An 18,534-nucleotide genomic window follows, 5' to 3' on the forward strand; every position below is an offset into this window, starting at 1 on the left:
TGAAGTACTCTTTCATTATGCAAGGACCAAAATTAGAGATGAAAAGTAATTTAAGAAAACAACAGAGACTGGGATTTCTGGAAATAGACACAAAAATGCAAAGGATAGTGTTTGCACAGGGAAACAATATGAAATCCATAACAATTACTTGAGACATGAAAATGACTGTCAGACGGACCAGGTGGAAAGATTAAAGACAAATTATTTTTATTGAGATGAAGAGATGCAGAACTGCTGCTACGGTTCACTTAGAACCAGTAACAGTCACAACATGTATAATAATTCAAAGAGGAAAAAAACCCCAAACACCTTAAAAGGTGACATGGAAAGGAAAAATGTGTTTTGCTTGTTGGTATGTAGAAAGAAAGAAAGCCTGATTTTTAACCACACACACACCACACACATTTGCTTCCTGATCATTTTTATCTTAAAAATAATAGTATATCAGAAAAATAGGCCTCCCTTGCTTTTGATGAAAGTCTTCTTTGGCGCGGATTGGGTGCTTTCTCACTGAAATGACAAACGAATGGCTCTAACAAATGAATCTTCTCTCTCAAATATTTATACAGCACTTGAGTTAAATAAATAAATAACATCAACAAACACCACCATCCTCTCTTCCCCTCTCACCACCCCCGCCCCCAAGTTTTAAACACTCTGAATGAAAATCACCTTCCTTCTCAATTCATCAGATTTCATTTTGTGATGTCATAATTCTATTTGTTCTCGAGTCAACTACATATTATTTCAAGAAAAACATGATAGGCCAGTCCAGAATTTGTAATGTGAAACACATGAAGAAAAAAACCAACACCTTAAAATAAAGAAAAAAATCCAGCCCTTCTTTTATACACAATAAAAAAAAATCAAACCCATTTTTATTCATTAATGAGCCATACTAATGACTGCCACCAAATTCTCTCCTAGGTTGTATGCATGGAGTTCTCACTTGAGTCATTGTGAGTTGCATGCATGCTAGCAACAGCAAAATTTGACTTACAGAGGTAGATACCATGAATGAGATCAAATGGAGCCTGAATATAAATATGACATAATTACAGTAGAAAAAAATGACCATGGGAGCCTTGTCTGTATCAGGGCTCCAAACATCGCTAACATCACTGCAGCATCACCAAGATTAGCAACAGGGAGAACATTTTAGAAAATTTTCCTAGTGTACAGAAGGCTACAGAGAAGTAAAATAACTTGTCCAAGGTCACAAAAGTAGTTCGTGGTAAATTTGGGAATAGAATCCAGATCAGCTGATTTTGAGTTCTGTGTCTTAACCACAAAACCATTGGTACTTCCAATTCACATCCCTACTAAACTAAAACTAAAAAAATCTTGTGTAAAAGCCTGTCTCAGTTCTATACAACAGTCCCTGTAGTTCTTTTATGTTCTCTGCATTAGTAGGTGTAGTTGCTAATAGCAGCCTAACTTAGGTTTATTTCTGTACCACTTTGTGACCATTAGCCACTCCCCCAATAGAAAACCATGCTGAAAATATATGACCTCTATATTCCATTCCTAACACAAACAAAACATAGATTAAATGTTATTTAAAGAGTTTATTATTACTGAAAAATAACCCCCTAACCACAATGAGGAAGGGGAAAGGAGCTGCATATGTTGCAACCCTTGAAGGAAATTGAAATCTGCATTTTGACAGAGACATGCTTCAAAAGAAAAAACTCACCAAGTGGTGAAAATGTCCTTCGTGCTATTATTAATGACTGCCAAAAAGTTAAATGGGAAATACTACTGATATTTTTGTGTGTTTGTTATTTAATAAAAGCATTTAAGCTTCCGCTATCCTCTCCAATGGATTAAAGAAGGACTTCACCCTTGATCAAATCTGATCAAGTTGTTTTTAGTATACTTCATACAGTGGTTGACACAGAATGTCTTGTCTGGTGCCTTATTTAATGTTGCTTGTCTAGGAAAAAAATTAGGTTGCAAAACAAGATTTATATTTTGTACAAAATACTTCATACCCTTTATATTGTATAAGAAAACAGAGGATGCAGGATTACTATAAAGTTTTGTGTCTTCTCTAAGAGCCTGATCAAGTTTGGGCCTACTGAAGTCAATGGAAAGATTCACATTGACTTCAATGAACTTGGATGAGGCCCAAGAAGAAAGTGAATCAATTTCAGATCTTATTTTAAAGCTCTGGCTTTTCCAAACTGCCAGCCACATAAATGCATAGGAAGATGTGTGTGTGAGTGTACACATATCTCTGCAGCCTGCAAGGGGTTATATAGAAAACATAAATGAAAATCTTTATAGTGTTATTGAACCAAACATTTCTACGTCTCTGCGGATGGCTTGTCTCTATTGCTGAATAAGAGCAGTACAATAGACATTTGGTCATTACTGAAATGGGATGGATTTGAACGGTACACCGAGATGAAAAGCCCACTGTCAATTTCCTAAGCAATCAAGTTCCTCTATGGATAACTATTTCTGAAAATTACCCTTTGGAAATCTTCCCTTTGAGGCTACTAAGAATACTTTGAAAATCCTTTTGTCTAAACCATTTTTTCATAAGTATTTTGTGTAAGACAGGCAAAGTTTCCTTTCCTTAAGTTGTAAGACTCTTGTACATATTAACATGTTTTCTTTCATTGCATTTCTCAAAGCCTTTTACTGTAGCCTGTGGCATGGCACTCTGCCAGTAAGCATTCCAGTGTCAGACACCAGTTTGGCACACAGACCCCAGCTGTCATCTTGTCTACAAGGAGAGACAGATAATGTAGTACATGCTCCCAGCGCAGTCTTCTGTTCCACATTGGTTTCAAAGCCCTAGGTACCCATATGTTAAAAGATATGAAAACCTCATAATAAAATTAATTTTAAGAGAAGAGAAACTAGGGAAGTGTAAAACAATTCCAGATCCTACCTACTGAGGATATATAAGCATGCTACTGTATTTAGTAAAGGATAATGATAATAAAATCTGCTGCCTGTCACCCAACACATTGTAGATGTATGAAAATATCCATAGAGAACTAGGAAACCATACCTGACATTCATGCTTAATATTCCCAGAAGGCAACACTTTATGCTACCAGTGCAGATTTCTGAGAGATGCTTGACTTCATTCAAAGCTCTAGGTATCTGTTTGTAGAATTATCATATAACAACAATCGGTCTAGTCCTGAACTCCTTACTCAGACACAACCCTCAGTGAAAGCAGTCAATCATATTTTGGTCTGGGAAAGCAATTTTGGGATTGGGCACAATAAAGAAATAATAATTCATATTATTAACATAATAAACATTTACACTTACTTACAAACATTCCACTCCATCCCTAACAACATGCAATCCAGCTTTTAACATTTCAGCACATAAAAAGTTAGTTACTTCAGTCTCCCTTTATATTTTTACCATGTCATGTCCTGTACCAAATGGGCGGAATTATTTTAACTAATTTCAGCCTAAAACTTCATGAGTTCTAAATTTCAATTTGAATTATATTGAGTTTGCATTGTGCTAATGGAGGGACTGAGATGAAAGGGGAAGAGAAAAATTCCAATGAAAAAGGATTGTGTATGTGTCTATGTAATGTACATACAATATAGACATTTTATATGGGGCACCCACTCATGTCATTGTCTGCTCTCCCTAATACAGCGATCCATGTATTTTTCATATCTAGACTGGATTATTATAACACACTATGTCTGGAGCTGAAGGTGGCAGCAATGCAGAGGCCCCAGATTGTGTAGAATCTGGCAACACACCTCTAGAACTGGATGGGCCTCCATGAACACATCCCCACAGTGCTGTAGTCTGCTTTTGTTACCGGTTCAAGGCCTTTCTCCTGTCTTCAAAGACCTCATCAGATCAGACCCAAATACATCAGTGATCACTTCTCCATCCACAGTAAGCCAAGACAGCTATGATCCTCTGGGACTATGCAGCTCATAAAACCCAGGATGAAGTGCATGAGAACTGGAGACCGCTCTCAGTTGATGGTGTCAAAGTCAGATTCAAGGCTCACAGAATTTGTCAGACCACTCTGTTTATTAGCAAAGCGCTTTGCCAATGCACCCAGATATGTGAGCCCTGAATCTGACTTTGACAATTTGGAGGTCCCACCGAGATGGCAACCGTCTTCACTGGGGCCGTGTGACTCCTGACCGTTCTTAGGACGGCCGTGGCAAGCCGGCACCTGAGCATTTGGCCCGAGCGGTCCTCCACCAGAACGGAAGGGTGCATGACCACAGTGAAGTCTATGCCATCGAACCTGTTGGTTCCCACTCTGTTCTGGTAGGGATCCCGGGATCTGACATCAGGAATCTGGTCAGGTAATTATTTCTGTGTTTTGTCCGGACTGAGGACTGTCTTGTCTCTGTGTCTATCTGTCCTCCTTGTGGTGTGTTTGAGTCTGGGCACTGTCTCTGTCCAGGGATCGGCTGACCAAAGGGTTCCTGTCCCCACGGTCTGAGTGAGTGAAATCTGCACAATCGCAGCTGCACCGCGCCTTGGGTAAAATCCTTGGTATGAAAGCAAGGGTGATTGAGGCAGTAGCCTGTGGGCTCCTTTTGTGTGTTGCACCGGGCATCGCTCTGACAAACCCAACTTTCCTTCTAGTGTGATTGGTGTGTAATGTCCTCCTGTATTGGTAACCAGATGTCTAAGTCGGGACAGTTCCCTAAAGGAACACCGGCTCATTTTATGTATTTTTAGGAAGGGTCCGGACTCCTGTAAATTACTGAAAAAATGGTCTAGGCTAACTCAGGAGAATCCCAAAATTCAGTGGCCACTGTTAGGATCTTGGGACAAAGACCAAGTAGGCGTCTTAAAAGACAAACTCGGCCAACCTAAAACTAAATTGGCAAAAGGAGAGGTTGACTGTTTCATGCAGTGGTGGGAAGAGGCAAATCATAGGTGAACAGAATCAAAACTTGCCTCTCTCAAAGATTCTGGCTTCTGTCCCACCAGATGCAACTCATTTTACTGTTGTTGATTTGTGCTCTGCTTTCTTTTCTGTCCCAGTTCACCCTGACTCCCAGTTCCTGTTTGCCTTTTCTTACAAGGGGCAACACTACGCATGGACCACACTGCCCCAGGGATACTGAAAGCCCATCATATTTTTCCCAAGCATTAGCCCGAGACCTTGCTGACCTTGTTTTCCCATCCAGGTCCACACTAGTCCAATATGTAGATGATCTACTCCTCGGTTCCTCTTCATTGTCTGCCTCTGAAACTGACTCTTTAGTGCTCCTTACTGCCCTAGCAAATAAGAGTCACAAAGCTTCTCACTCTAAACTACAACTCTGTCAAGCTTCTGTCACATACCTTGGCTTTCTCCTCTCCCAGGGTTCCCGTGCACTTTCTCCCACTCGTGTCCAAGCTATCCTTAGCTTTCCCCGACCCCGCTTCCCACGCCAGGTCCGGAAGTTTTTAGGCATGGCTGGATTTTGCAGACAGTGGATTCCCCAATATGCCTCCCTTGCAAAACCTCTCCAGGAACTCACTCGATTCTCTGTGCCTGACCCCATGCCGTGGCCCCCGAGGCCAGTTCTGACTTTGTTTCCCTCAAACAGGGTTTGGCTTCTACCCCTGCTTTAGGGCTGCCTGACTATTCTAAGACTTTTACCCTTTTCTGCCACGAACAATCTGGGTGTGCACTTGGAGTTCTCACTCAGATGCACGGAGAAAAGAACCGCCCAGTGTCTTATTTCTCTGCCACTTTAGACCCTGTTGCCCAAGGCTTACCCCCTGCCTGCGTGCTGTGGCTGCTGCAGCTGGCCTAGTTGAAATGTCTGATTCCCTTGTTCTCCGCTCTCCTCTTACCCTCCTGGTCCCTCACTCTGTAGAAACTCTCCTGCTACAACATAACACAGGCCACCTCTCCTCTGCCCGCCTTACCAGGTACGAACTTTTACTACTATCAGCTTCATATATCACCATAAAGCGTTGTTCCCAGTTAAACCCTGCCACTCTCCTTCCTTTGTCTAATGACGGTGATCCCCACGACTGCCTTGCAACTGTCTCTGAGCTGTCACCATCCCATGCTCTGACCTTTCTGATGTCCCTCTCCCTAACTCTGACCTTGTTTTATTTACTGATGGTTCCTGTTTTCAAGACGACCAAGGTCGTCTCCTTGCAGGATACACTGTAGTTTCACTCTCTGAAACCCTGGAAGCTTGCCTTTACCTTCTGGAACCTCAGCACAAGTCGCTGAATTAGTTGCCCTCACCCGTGCCTGCTTTTTGGCGGAGGGACGCTCCACCACCATTTACACTGACTCCCGCTACGCTTTTGGGGTTGTACATGACTTTGGTACCCTCTGGCAAACTCGGGGTTTCCTTACCTCTGCTGGTAACCCTGTTAAAAATGGGCCCTACATCGCTGCCCTCCTGTATGCAATTTTACTTCCGTCTGCCCTAGCTATTGTTAAGTGCCCTGGCCACTCAATGGCGGATACTGATGTTGCTAAGGGTAACGCATTTGCTGACGCCTCTGCTAAACATGCTGCTGCCATAGAACCTTCCCCAGATGCATTTCTAGGTTCTCTTTCTGTTTCTATACCACCGCTGTCCCTCACTGACCTCACCCTGCTCCAAGACTTTGTCCCAGAAACCGAGAAAGAATCCTGGGTTGCCCAAGTTTGCTCTCTACATCCCGATTCTCTTTGGCGCTCGCCTACTGGCGCCTTTGTAGCCCCCTTTTCACTCTACCCATCTCTGGCCGCCCTGCTACACGGTGTTTCGCATGTCGGAAAGGAGGGGATGGTCTCTGCTGTAACTAAGACAGGATCGTGGGCCCCCCATTTTAGCTCTTTTGCAGCCCGCCACTGTGCAACCTGTACCATTTGCCAAAGCCATAATATTGGTAAACCTGTAAAAGTGGCCCAGGGGTTCCGGGGCCTGCCTCAAACACCGTTCGTGCATTGGCAACTTGATTTTGTACAAATGCCTAAGTGTCAACAATATGAATTTATATTGGTTATGGTATGTTTATTCTCTGGTTGGATTGAAGCCTTTCCTTGTCACAAGGCTGACTCACTGTCTGTTGCCAAATGTTTGTTAAATCATATTATGCCTACCAAGGGAATTCCTGCTACTCTGTCCAGTGATTGGGGTACACATTTTACTGGACAACTTGTTCAACACCTGGACCGTATATTGCATATCAAACACCTGTTGCACGGTCCCTACCACCCACAGAGTGCAGGTGCAGTTGAAAGACGAAATGGTGTACTTAAGAATAAGCTTGCTAAAATTTGTGACTCTACAGGATTAAGCTGGCCAGTAGCCTTACCATTAGCCCACTCCATCCCAAAGGCATAAATTAAGTCCCTTTGAAATTGTTATGGGATGCCCTATGCGAGCTATGACTACCATTACTCCCGTTCCAGATTTGAACTTGACTCACAGTGCGCTCCTTCAGTATTACAAGGAACTAATGCAAGCTGTAAGTCTCTTCCATTCACAGGTTCGAGCCGCCTGGCCCACGGAACCCACCGCCGACGCTTGCCATAACCTCGAGCCTGGTGATTGGGTCTACGTACGGCACCATTATCGAAAGCACGCCTTGGAGCCCCGGTGGAAGGGTCCTCATCAGGTACTGTTTACTACACAGACGGCTGTTAAACTATCTGGCATCGCAGCGTGGATACATGCTTCATAGTGTGAGAAGGCACCATCCCCAGAGAACCAATCATCACCTCAGGACAACACAGAGTCAATTTTGACTCCAGAAGAAGATGTAGAGGAACAGTCTGCAATACCTTACAATCTACGCTCTCATAAGGATTGCCAGAAGCAGACTACGAACAAAAAAAAGCAGTAGCGAGCCTAGCGCCTACTGCCTGGTGGGCGTAAAACCGTGACTGCAGTTCCCTCAGTTGAGGTTGTCAGAACCAGAAGAGCCTTGCCTCCAACATGCACCTCTTCCTGTTCCTTGGCAGCTGGTATCTTACGGTCTGGGGAGACCATGATGACAATTCTTTTATCCAGCAGCAGGTGTGGATAGCTCAGACCCTTAATATTTCTAATTGCTGGGTCTGCAGCCACATCCCAGCCCACTCTCAAACTGGTGTTCCTGTCCTGGCTATCCCACTCAAGTCCCCAGACCTCACTGGAGGGCCTCGTCCATTTAACAAAATATGGAACAGCAATGACACTTGGGAAGCAGTGGGAATAAATGCATCTAAATGGATAAGTGTGGTGGAGGGAAAAGGTCATTGGTGTTGGGTGTGTAATGGGATGGGCTGGATCTGGGGAAAAGCCGTTGCCTTCAGCATATTGTGGCCAATGGTGTATGGGATTATTCAAACAAAACTAAAAAGTGGCGGGCCGGGTATGGAGATATGAATTTTTTTCTCAACCTGGGATCAAACAGAGAAATTAATCTCATGTTCCCCCTACAGTCATGCAAATAACACCACTCCTCGTAAGGAGAATTACCCTGTACCCTTTGGGGGATACTCCTCCTCCTTTGCAAACACCTATATGACAAATGGGTGCAACCGACCCTTCCCGGCCTTAATAGGCCATCACTGGGTGTGTGGGACCAGAGCTTATACCGCACTACCAGCTAATTGGTCAGGAATCTGTTATCCCACCCGACTCTTCCCGAAATTCCGAGTGCTAGGAACCTTCCCTCAAGAACGCCTCCGCAATTTCAGGCGAAAAAGAAGGGACTTAACAGATGCCCAATGGTATGTAAATAATATAAACCCCTTAACCTGGGAAGAGGCCATTGGCAGCTCCTTCATACCATTAGGGGGAGTAATACACCATGCAAAAAGGCTCCTAAGGTTACAAGCAGTAGTTGAAATAATGGCAAATGAAACCGGAGAAAGTTTAAGAGCCCTGGCCAAAGAAACAGGGGCAATCCGACAGATTGCCCTCCAAAACCGTCAGGCAGAGGACATAGCGCTGGTGGCAAAAGGAGGGACTTGTGCTCTCATTGGAAGAGACTGCTGTGTGCATATACCAGACAACACCAATGAGGTAATAGATCGTGCTAGCCACTTAGAACAAATTGCATATCTTCCCCACGAAGAGCCAAGTTCTTTATGGAAGTGGCTAAGTAACCTTTTCAATTTCTCTGGCATAGGAAACTGGTTGTTTCAGGGAACCCTAACTCTCCTGTTTGGAATCCTATTAATTTTTGTATGTTTTCAGTTACTTTCCTGTTGTATTCAAAATTGTGTCAGGCATGCTACACAGATAACTGCCCTAAACCAGAGTGCTAATTTGATGATTAAATATCACTGATGAACAAAGAGATAAAGAACGATTGATATGTGGAACCCAGTAATTGTTGGTCATTGCATAGCTTGATCAAAAGGAGGGATTGTGAAAGTAGAATGAATTATATTTAAATTATAATTCATTAAAGAAATGCTGCTTGAAGGGTTTGTTGAAATATAGTTGTCAGGAAGAGAAACATTAAGGAGTGTGAGACAATGGGTCCTCAAACTAATTAACTTAGAGCTCCTACTGAGCTAGGAGATTTGTAAATGTTAGTATGCAAATAAGATATGTATGTATATTTGTCAGTTTCTCTTCCTTTTGTCTCTTATGTTAAATTGGCTTTCGCTTATCTGTATAAATAAGTTAGCTTGAGCTTTTGCAGGGGGCTCACATACCTGAGTGCATTGGCAAAGCACTTTGCTAATAAACAGAGTGGTCTGACAAATTCTGTGAGCCTTGAATCTGACTTTGACAATGGCATATGGCTGTGGTATGAAATTCCAGAAGAAATCGGACTAATCCAGTGTTCACCAGCTGCAGGACACACTGCAAGACCTTCATCTTTGATTAAGCTTTCCCGCCATGGCCAGAATATTAAAAAATGGAAAGTGAGAGAGAGAAATACTCCATGCACAGCTTCCTACGTTAGGGAAGGGAGAGCAGAAGATGCTCTGAAGTGCCCAAAGTACCTGATCCAAAGCCCATTGCAATCAGTGAGATGTTTTCCATTGGTTTCAATGGCTTCTGTATCAGGCCCTATGCACCTTACTATGTAGATCTAATTTATGTGGAGAGTAATTACAAAACCTCAAACTCCATGAGGATCAACCATGTCTCACAATAAATAATCAACAAGGGGGATTGTTTGCAGTTCATGACCAGCTATGTTAAGGGACAGAGGTCATTTATTGCCTGACCCTGCACACTGAAGCGGGTGGGGGTTTTGCCATTGACTCCACTGATAACAAGATCAGGCCTTTACTTCCAGGATATGCTCTATCCATCAGTCATGACTGGGGAAAAAAACATCTGTTAAACGAAATACTTTAGACAGGAGGGAAGAAGACTGCATAAAGCTGGGATAATGGAGTTCCATTGCAGCCACAGTACATTTGGTTTCTAGTGGAAGAGCTTTCCTGCAGCTTAGGCACTTGCAGCCAAAGACCAAAAAAAAAAAGTCCCCATTTAAAACACGAGAGACTAAAATCAGGAAATTCAAAATGAGGACATATAGATCTGTGCTTAACACATGTTGCTCTGAGAAAACAAGACTCATGTGCTGTGATATTTCCTGCATTTGTCTGCTGGTAGCTCAACATTAGCCCTACATAAATGCCATTTTTTCATATTCAATTTCCTTGTTTTAATAAAGGCCAAAGAAACTGAAGTTTTGCTAAAAAGGCCAGTATGTTGCATGCTTGTCTGACAGTCATCACTCAAATGCTTATTACTCGAATATAAGAAACTTTTGGTCATACACGTATAGTTGCTGTATATCAAAATCAAGATTACAGCTGAGTTTCCATTAGAAACTTAGATCTTTCCCAGCTCTCTAAAAATCTGCAAACAAAGGAATATTGTCCTTAAAAATGACAGGTTACAAAAATTCTGCCTCAGCCACAGACTTATCAAACATATTAAGATTTTAAATAACATTGTTGTGGGGGCCTTAATACCAATAGGCTTAAAATAGAGCATCAGAAGGCTGCTAAATTGTAGTTGTTGTTAAAAGTCAGTCCCGAACCCTATTCCTTGCAGAGAGAGAGAGAGAGAGACCTCAGAGTGTAAGCTGATCCCCTGCAGATGCTCATCAATGAAGAACAGGAAACATTTCCACCAAAATGGGAATTTGCAAATTCAGGCATTAAAACAATTGAGGTCACCACAACTACATTTGTTAACACCTTTTTGCCAGCTCCTTATCTTGAAGATAAATTATGAGGCATTTCAAGTTAAGATTAGCTGATTCATCTATTTGACAGAAGTGTGGGTGGGGTTGGCGGGAGTGTCTCCTCTCCACTCTGCTTTCTACTTCCTCTGCTGTCCTAAGGATGGGGGTTCCATGACCACCGCTCCCAAGAGAAGGAGGCAGGTGGTGGTGGTCGGGGACTCTCTCTTCAGGGGGACTGAGTCATCTATCTGCCACCCCGACCGGGAAAACCGAGAAGTCTGCTGCTTGCCAGGAGCTAGGATTCATGATGTGACGGAGAGACTGCTGAGACTCATCAAGCCCTCGGATCGCTACCCCTTCCTGCTTCTCCACGTGGGCACCAATGATACTGCCAAGAATGACCTTGAGCGGATCACTGCAGACTACGTGGCTCTGGGAAGAAGGATAAAGGAGTTTGAGGTGCAAGTGGTGTTCTCGTCCATCCTCCCCGTGGAAGGAAAAGGCCTGGGTAGAGACCATCGAAATGTGGAAGTCAACGAATGGCTAAGCAGGTGGTGTCAGAGAGAAGGCTTTGGATTCTTTGACCAGGGGATGGAGTTCCAAGAAGGAGGAGTGCTAGGCAGAGACGGGCTCCACCTAACGAAGAGAGGGAAGAGCATCTTTGCAAGCAGGCTGGCTAACCTAGTGAGAAGGGCTTTAAACTAAGTTCACCGGGGGAAGGAGACCAAAGCCCTGAGGTAAGTGGGGACGTGGGATACTGGGAGGAAGCATGAGCAGAAGAGCGCTAAAGGGGAGGGCTCTGGCCTCATACTGAAAAAACAGGACAAACAGCAAGTTATCTCAAGTGCCTATACACAAATGCAAGAAGCCTGGGAAACAAGCAGGGAGAACTGGAAGTCCTGGCACAGTCAAGGAATTATGATGTGATCAGAATAACAGAGACTTGGTGGGATAACTCACATGACTGGAGTACTGTCATGGATGGATATAAACTGTTCAGGAAGGACAGGCAGGGCAGAAAAGGTGGGGGAGTTGCATTGTATGTAAGAGAGCAGTATGACGGCTCAGAGCTCCAGTATAAAACTGCAGAAAAATCTGAGAGTTTCTGGATTACGTTTAGAAGCATGAGCAACCAGGGCGATGTCGTGATGGGAGTCTGCTACAGACCACCGGACCAGGGAGATGAGGTGGAAGAGGCTTTCTTCCGGCAACTAACGGAATTTACTAGATTGCAGGCCCTGGTTCTCAAGGGAGACTTCAATCACCCTGATATCTGCTGGGAGAGCAATACAGCGGTACACAGACAATCCAGGAAGTTTTTAGAAAGAATAGGAGACAATTTCCTGGTGCAAGTGCTGGAGGAACCAACTAGGCGTAGAGCTCTTCTTGACGTGCTGCTCACAAACCGAGAAGAATTAGTAGGGGAAGCAAAAGTGGATGGGAACCTGGGAGGCAGTGACCATGAGATGGTCGAGTTCAGGATCCTGACACAAGGAAGAAAAGAGAGCAGCAGAATACGGACCCTGGACTTCAGAAAAGCAGACTTTGACAACCTCAGGGAACTGATAGGCAGGATCCCCTGGGAGAACAACATGAGGGGGAAACGAGTCCAGGAGAGCTGGCTGTATTTTAAAGAATCCTTATTGAGGTTACAGGAACAAACCATCCTGATGTGTAGAAAGAATAGTAAATATGGCAGGCAACCATATTGGCTTAACAGTGAAATCCTTGCTGATCTTAAACACAAAAAAGAAGCTTACAAGAAGTGGAAGATTGGACAAATGACCAGGTATAAAAATATTGCTTGCGCATGCAGGAGTGAAATCAGGAAGGCCAAATCACACCTGGAGTTGCAGCTAGCAAGAGATGTTAAGAGTAACAAGAAGGGTTTCTTAGGTATGTTAGCAACAAGAAGAAAGTCAAGGAAAGTGTGGGCCCCTTACTGAATGAGGGAGGCAACCTAGTGACAGAGGATGTGGAAAAAGCTAATGTACTCAATGCTTTTTTTGCCTCTGTCTTCACGAACAAGGTCAGCTCCCAGACTACTGCACTGGGCAGCACAGCATGGGGAGGAGGTGATCAGCCCTCTGTGGAGAAAGAAGTGGTTCAGGACTATTTAGAAAAGCTGGACGAGCACAAGTCTATGGGGCTGGATGCGCTGCATCCGAGAGTGCTAAAGGAGTTGGCGGATGTGATTGCAGAGCCACTGGCCATGATCTTTGAAAACTCATGGCGATCGGGGGAAGTCCCAGACGACTGGAAAAAGGCTAATGTAGTGCCCATCTTTAAAAAAGGGAAGAAGGAGGATCCTGGGAACTACAGGCCAGTCAGCCTCACCTCAGTCCCTGGAAAAATCATGGAGCAGGTCCTCAAGGAATCAATTCTGAAGCACTTAGAGGAGAGGAAAGTGATCAGGAACAGTCAGCATGGATTCACCAAGGGCAAGTCATGCCTGACTAATCTAATTGCCTTCTATGACGAGATAACTGGTTCTGTGGATGAGGGGAAAGCGGAAGACGTGTTGTTCCTTGACTTTAGCAAAGCTTTTGACACTGTCTCCCACAGTATTCTTGCCAGTAAGTTAAAGAAGTATGAGTTGGATGAATGGACTATAAGGTGGACAGAAAGCTGGCTAGATTGTTGGGCTCAACGGGTAGTGATCAATGGCTCCATGTCTCGTTGGCAGCCGGTATCAAGTGGAGTGCCCCAAGGGTCAGTCCTTGGGCCGGTTTTGTTCAATATCTTCATAAATGATCTGGAGGGTGGTGTGGATTGCACCCTCAGCAAGTTTGCAGATGACACTAAACTGGGAGGAGAGGTAGATATGCTGGAGGGTAGGGATAGGATACAGAGGGACCCTAGACATATTAGAGGATTGGGCCAAAAGAAATCTGATGAAGTTCAACAAGGACAAGTGCAAAGTCCTGCACTTAGGATGGAAGAATCCCATGCACCGCTACAGACTAGGGACTGAATGGCTCGGCAGCAGTTCTGCGGAAAAGGACCTAGGGGTTACAGTGGACGAGAAGCTGGATATGAGTCAGCAGTGTGCCCTTGTTGCCAAGAAGGCCAATGGCATTTTGGGATGTATAAGTAGGGGCATTGCCAGCAGATCGAGGCACACGATTGTTCCCCTCTGTTTGACATCAGTGAAGCCTCATCTGGAGTACTGCGTCCAGTTTTGGGCCCCAGACTACAAGAAGGATGTCGAAAAATTGGAAAACATCCAGCAGAGGGCAACAGAAATGATTAGGGGCCTGGAACACATGACTTATGAGGAGAGGCTGAGGAAACTGGGATTGTTTAGTCTGTGGAAGAGAAGAATGAGGGGGGATTTGATAGCTGCTTTCAACTACCTGAAAGGGGGTTCCAAAGAGGATGGATCTAGACTGTTCTCAGTGGTACCAGATGACAGAACAAGGAGTAATGGTCTCAAGTTGCAGGGGGGGGAGGTTTAGATTGGATATTAGGAAAAACTTTTCCACCAGGAGCGTGGTGAAACACTGGAATGTGTTACCTAGGGAGGTGGTGGAATCTCCTTCCTTCAAAGTTTTTAAGGTCAGGCTTGACAAAGCCCTGGCTGGGATGATTTAGTTGGGGATTGGTCCAACTTTGAGCAGGGGGTTGAACTAGATGACCTCCTGAGGTCCCTTCCAACACTGAGATTTCTTGATTCTACTTCAGAGTCTTGTGATAGCCTCTGTATCCCCTTTCTGTGGACCCCTTAAAATGCATGCTTCCTGTGGATCTTCAGATGTCAGCAGGAGATGTGTGTGGGAATGACTTGTGGTTGTAGGCTGGGGAGAACATGGAACTTGGGAGGTCAGTGGAGAAGGAGGGCATGGAAGGTGCCAAAAGAAAGTGGGCCCATAGAGAAGGGGGTCAATAAGATGGGACTTCCTCTATGGAACCTAGGTAGACTTGATGCCTCTCCAAACCCCTTGTGCATGCGTGCGTGCACACACACAAACACACAAACTGAAGCCTGAAGACGCTCACTGAGGTTCTTAACAAACAGCTTCATCCAATGGGAGCTTTATTAGGTTTAGCGGGTCTCAAAAAACTTAAATAGTGTCATGAGATCCTGGAAAGATTAAACAGGATCATGCAGTGATTGATTTAGGGTTGTTGGGTGGCTGACTGTCAATTTTAGTGTGACAATCCTAAAATATCCTGGATAAACGTTACTGAATTAAATTAAACCTTATTGAATTAAGTTTAAAGAACTTTGGGGTCCATTATATTAAAAATGTAATTGTTTGTGTTATCATGAGACTGCATGTAACTTCTAGGAGAGGGTACACTAATGGAAATCCTGAAGCTTCACACTGAGGAGGAGACACATTGTCTGGCTGATTACCTATTCACCCTCTTCAAAAGATTCTCTAGAGACCAGCAGACAAAGAAAGGACTTTGGTATAAATAACCTGTTTTTAAACTGTTTCAGGGCCTTCTTCCTGACCCAGCAAATGGACAGGACCTGTGGTCCATGCAGGGCCCCAATCCTTAGAGAAGAGTTGGCAAGGCTTAGGCCTACTGAGGCCCCATGAAACTGACTTATTGCTCAGAGCAAAGGAAGTTATGAACTTGAAACCACAGGAAAAGATCTGAGTGAGGTTTGAAGGAGTAATCACCAAGCAGAGCCCTTGTCACTTTAGTAAAGGGGGTGATCTCTGGAAAGCTTATTAGCATGCATGTAGGTTCTTTTATTGTTTATGTTTTCCTTGTAATGCTTTATACCTTAAAAATAAATGTGCTTGCTTAGGGTTAACTGTGTAGTAATTTAAAACCGTGGGCAATCACACTGTTACTAGCCTCTGAAGAGAAAGCAAGCAGACCTGCTTAGGCAATCTGTTTTATGGAGGAACAACACAGAACAGGCTGGGACCTGCGTTGCCTGGGTCCTGACCTGCGATACAGTGGTCAGGATGGAGAGAGATGCATGTCTCCACGCAAGAGAAGCAATGGCCAGGGGACCCAGAAGCCTGAGAGTGGGTGCCCGTGCCAGACCATTGGGGAGAAATAAAGGTGCAGTTGCCCTGAACTGTGACATGTAGCTCACTGTGGATTAACTAGCTGCCTACGACTTACGGTGAAGGGAGGGAAGGATCTACTTGGGCTGTGAAGAACATCTTTTGGTTTGCAGGGAGGCAAAGGTGAGGACCCACCAATAGACCTGTGCCAAAACTTCATTTTTTGGTTTGACAAACTGAAAAATAAAAGTTAATTGTTTCAGATTGAAACTTACCAATTTGATGAACTAAAGAAAAAACCTCTTCAGTTTTTTAAAAATAGTTATACTGCAATTAAACTGGGCCCTATCTGTGGTTTAAGTGTATGTTACCTTTTAAGAACATCTGAATTAAAATAAAATAGAAAACCAGAAAACAAGGGGTTAAAGCTGCATTTCTCAAAAAGGTATTAACCTCACACAGATAACCACCACAGCCAGAGATCTGCCCCAGTAGAGATGAAACAATGTTCTATCATAATGAAGTGCAAAGTATGGCACAAGGTTTGTCTTTGGGAGTTTTATAATTGATGTTATGGTGTCTTATTGCAGGTATGGGGAATTCTGCCACTGATGACACGATATATAGCTGCCTTGCAGAACTTCAAAACTCCTTTGCTGATTTCTCTTCCTGAATGCCCCAGAAAAATTCGACCCTAGGATAAGATCAGGCAGGTGACATTTCAGAGGAATTAAAAATTGGGCTTAATAAGAATCTAGCTTTAACTTTAAGAGTGTAGCAGGTACTTCTTCATCTTGTTAGATCCTGAACCAAAGCAGTGCCAGTGGGCATCACTAGAATAATTAGATTATACGTTTTAAAATGGTTTTATTCAAGTGAATTAATTATAAATTCTGCCTGGCAGTGTATTTTGTCAGCTCACCTAATTAAAGGCCTAATTCTGCTACCCTTATCCTCACTGACTAGCAACTTAATAGTGTTTACATGTCATTCCATTGACTATAATGGAATTGCTTGTGTTAAATAGTAAAATATTATGAGTAGGGGTAACTGAATCAACCCCTAAATGAGAAAATCCTGTCCTTTGAGTCTACATAAAATTCTCTTTCACCTTCTACTGTTGGGAAGCGGTCTCCATTTTGATTACTGTAATTTACTAAAAGGCAGCAGTGAATGATGGAATAGCTCTCGTATCCTCAAGAAATTATTTCCATACCATTTAGATTTGCTGGTTTGGTCGCATTGGAAAGGGCATTGTCCCACCTGAACTCCTTGAGACAATGAAAGTCACGGAAGAAGACTGAAGGAAATTAGAGACCAAAAAAAGCTACTAACCTAAATCTAGTCCATATAAATTAATTTTAGGGCTGTCAAGCGATTAAAAAAATTAATCGTGATTAATCGCGCAATTAAAAAAAGTAATCAAAATTAATCACACTGTTAAACAATAATACAATACCATCTATTTAAATATTTTGGATGTTTTCCACATTTTCAAATATATTGATTTCAATTATAACAGAATATAAATTGTACAGTGCTCAGTTTATATTTATTTTTATTACAAATATTTGCACTGTAAAAAACAAAAGAAATAGTATTTTTCAGTTCACCTAATACAAGTATTGTACCGCAATCTCTTTACCACAAAAGTTGAACTTACAAATGTAGAATTATGTACAAAAAACCTCTGTATTCAAAAATGAAAAAAAGTAAAACTTTACAGCCTAAAAGTCCATTCTGTCCTACTTCTTGTTCAACCAATTGTTCAGACAAACAAGTTTGGTTACATTTGCAGGAGATAACGCTGCCTACTTCTTGTTCACAATGTCACCTGAAAGTGAGAACAGGCGCTCTCATGGCACTGTTGTAGCCGGCGTCACAAGATATTTACATGCCAGATATGCTAAATATTCATGTGTCCCTTCATGTTTCAACCACCATTCCAGAGGACATGCATCCATGCTGATGACGGATTCTGCTCGATAACAATCTAAATCAGTGCAGACATGTTCATTTTCATCATCTGAGTCAGGTGCCACCAGCAGAAGGTTGATTTTCTTTTTTGGTGGTTGGGGTTCTGTAGTTTCCGCATTGGAGTGTTGCTCTTTTAAGACTTCTGAAAGCATTCTCCATACCTCATCCCTCTCAGATTTTGGACACCACTTCAGATTCTTAAACCTTGGGTCAAGTGCTGTAGCTATCTTTAGAAATCTCACATTGGTACCTTCTTCACATTTTGTCAAATCTGCAGCTAAACTGTTCTTAAAATGAACAATGTGCTGAGTCATCATCTGAGACTACTATAACATGAAATATGTGGCAGAATGTGGGCACAGTACAGCCGGAGTCATACTATTCTCCCACAAGGAGTTCAATCACAAATTTAATTAACGCATTATTTTTTTAACTAACATCATCAGCATGGAAGCATGTCCTCTGGAATGGT

Source organism: Lepidochelys kempii, chromosome 3, assembly GCF_965140265.1.
Source record: "Lepidochelys kempii isolate rLepKem1 chromosome 3, rLepKem1.hap2, whole genome shotgun sequence".
Classification (NCBI taxonomy): Eukaryota; Metazoa; Chordata; order Testudines; family Cheloniidae; genus Lepidochelys; species Lepidochelys kempii.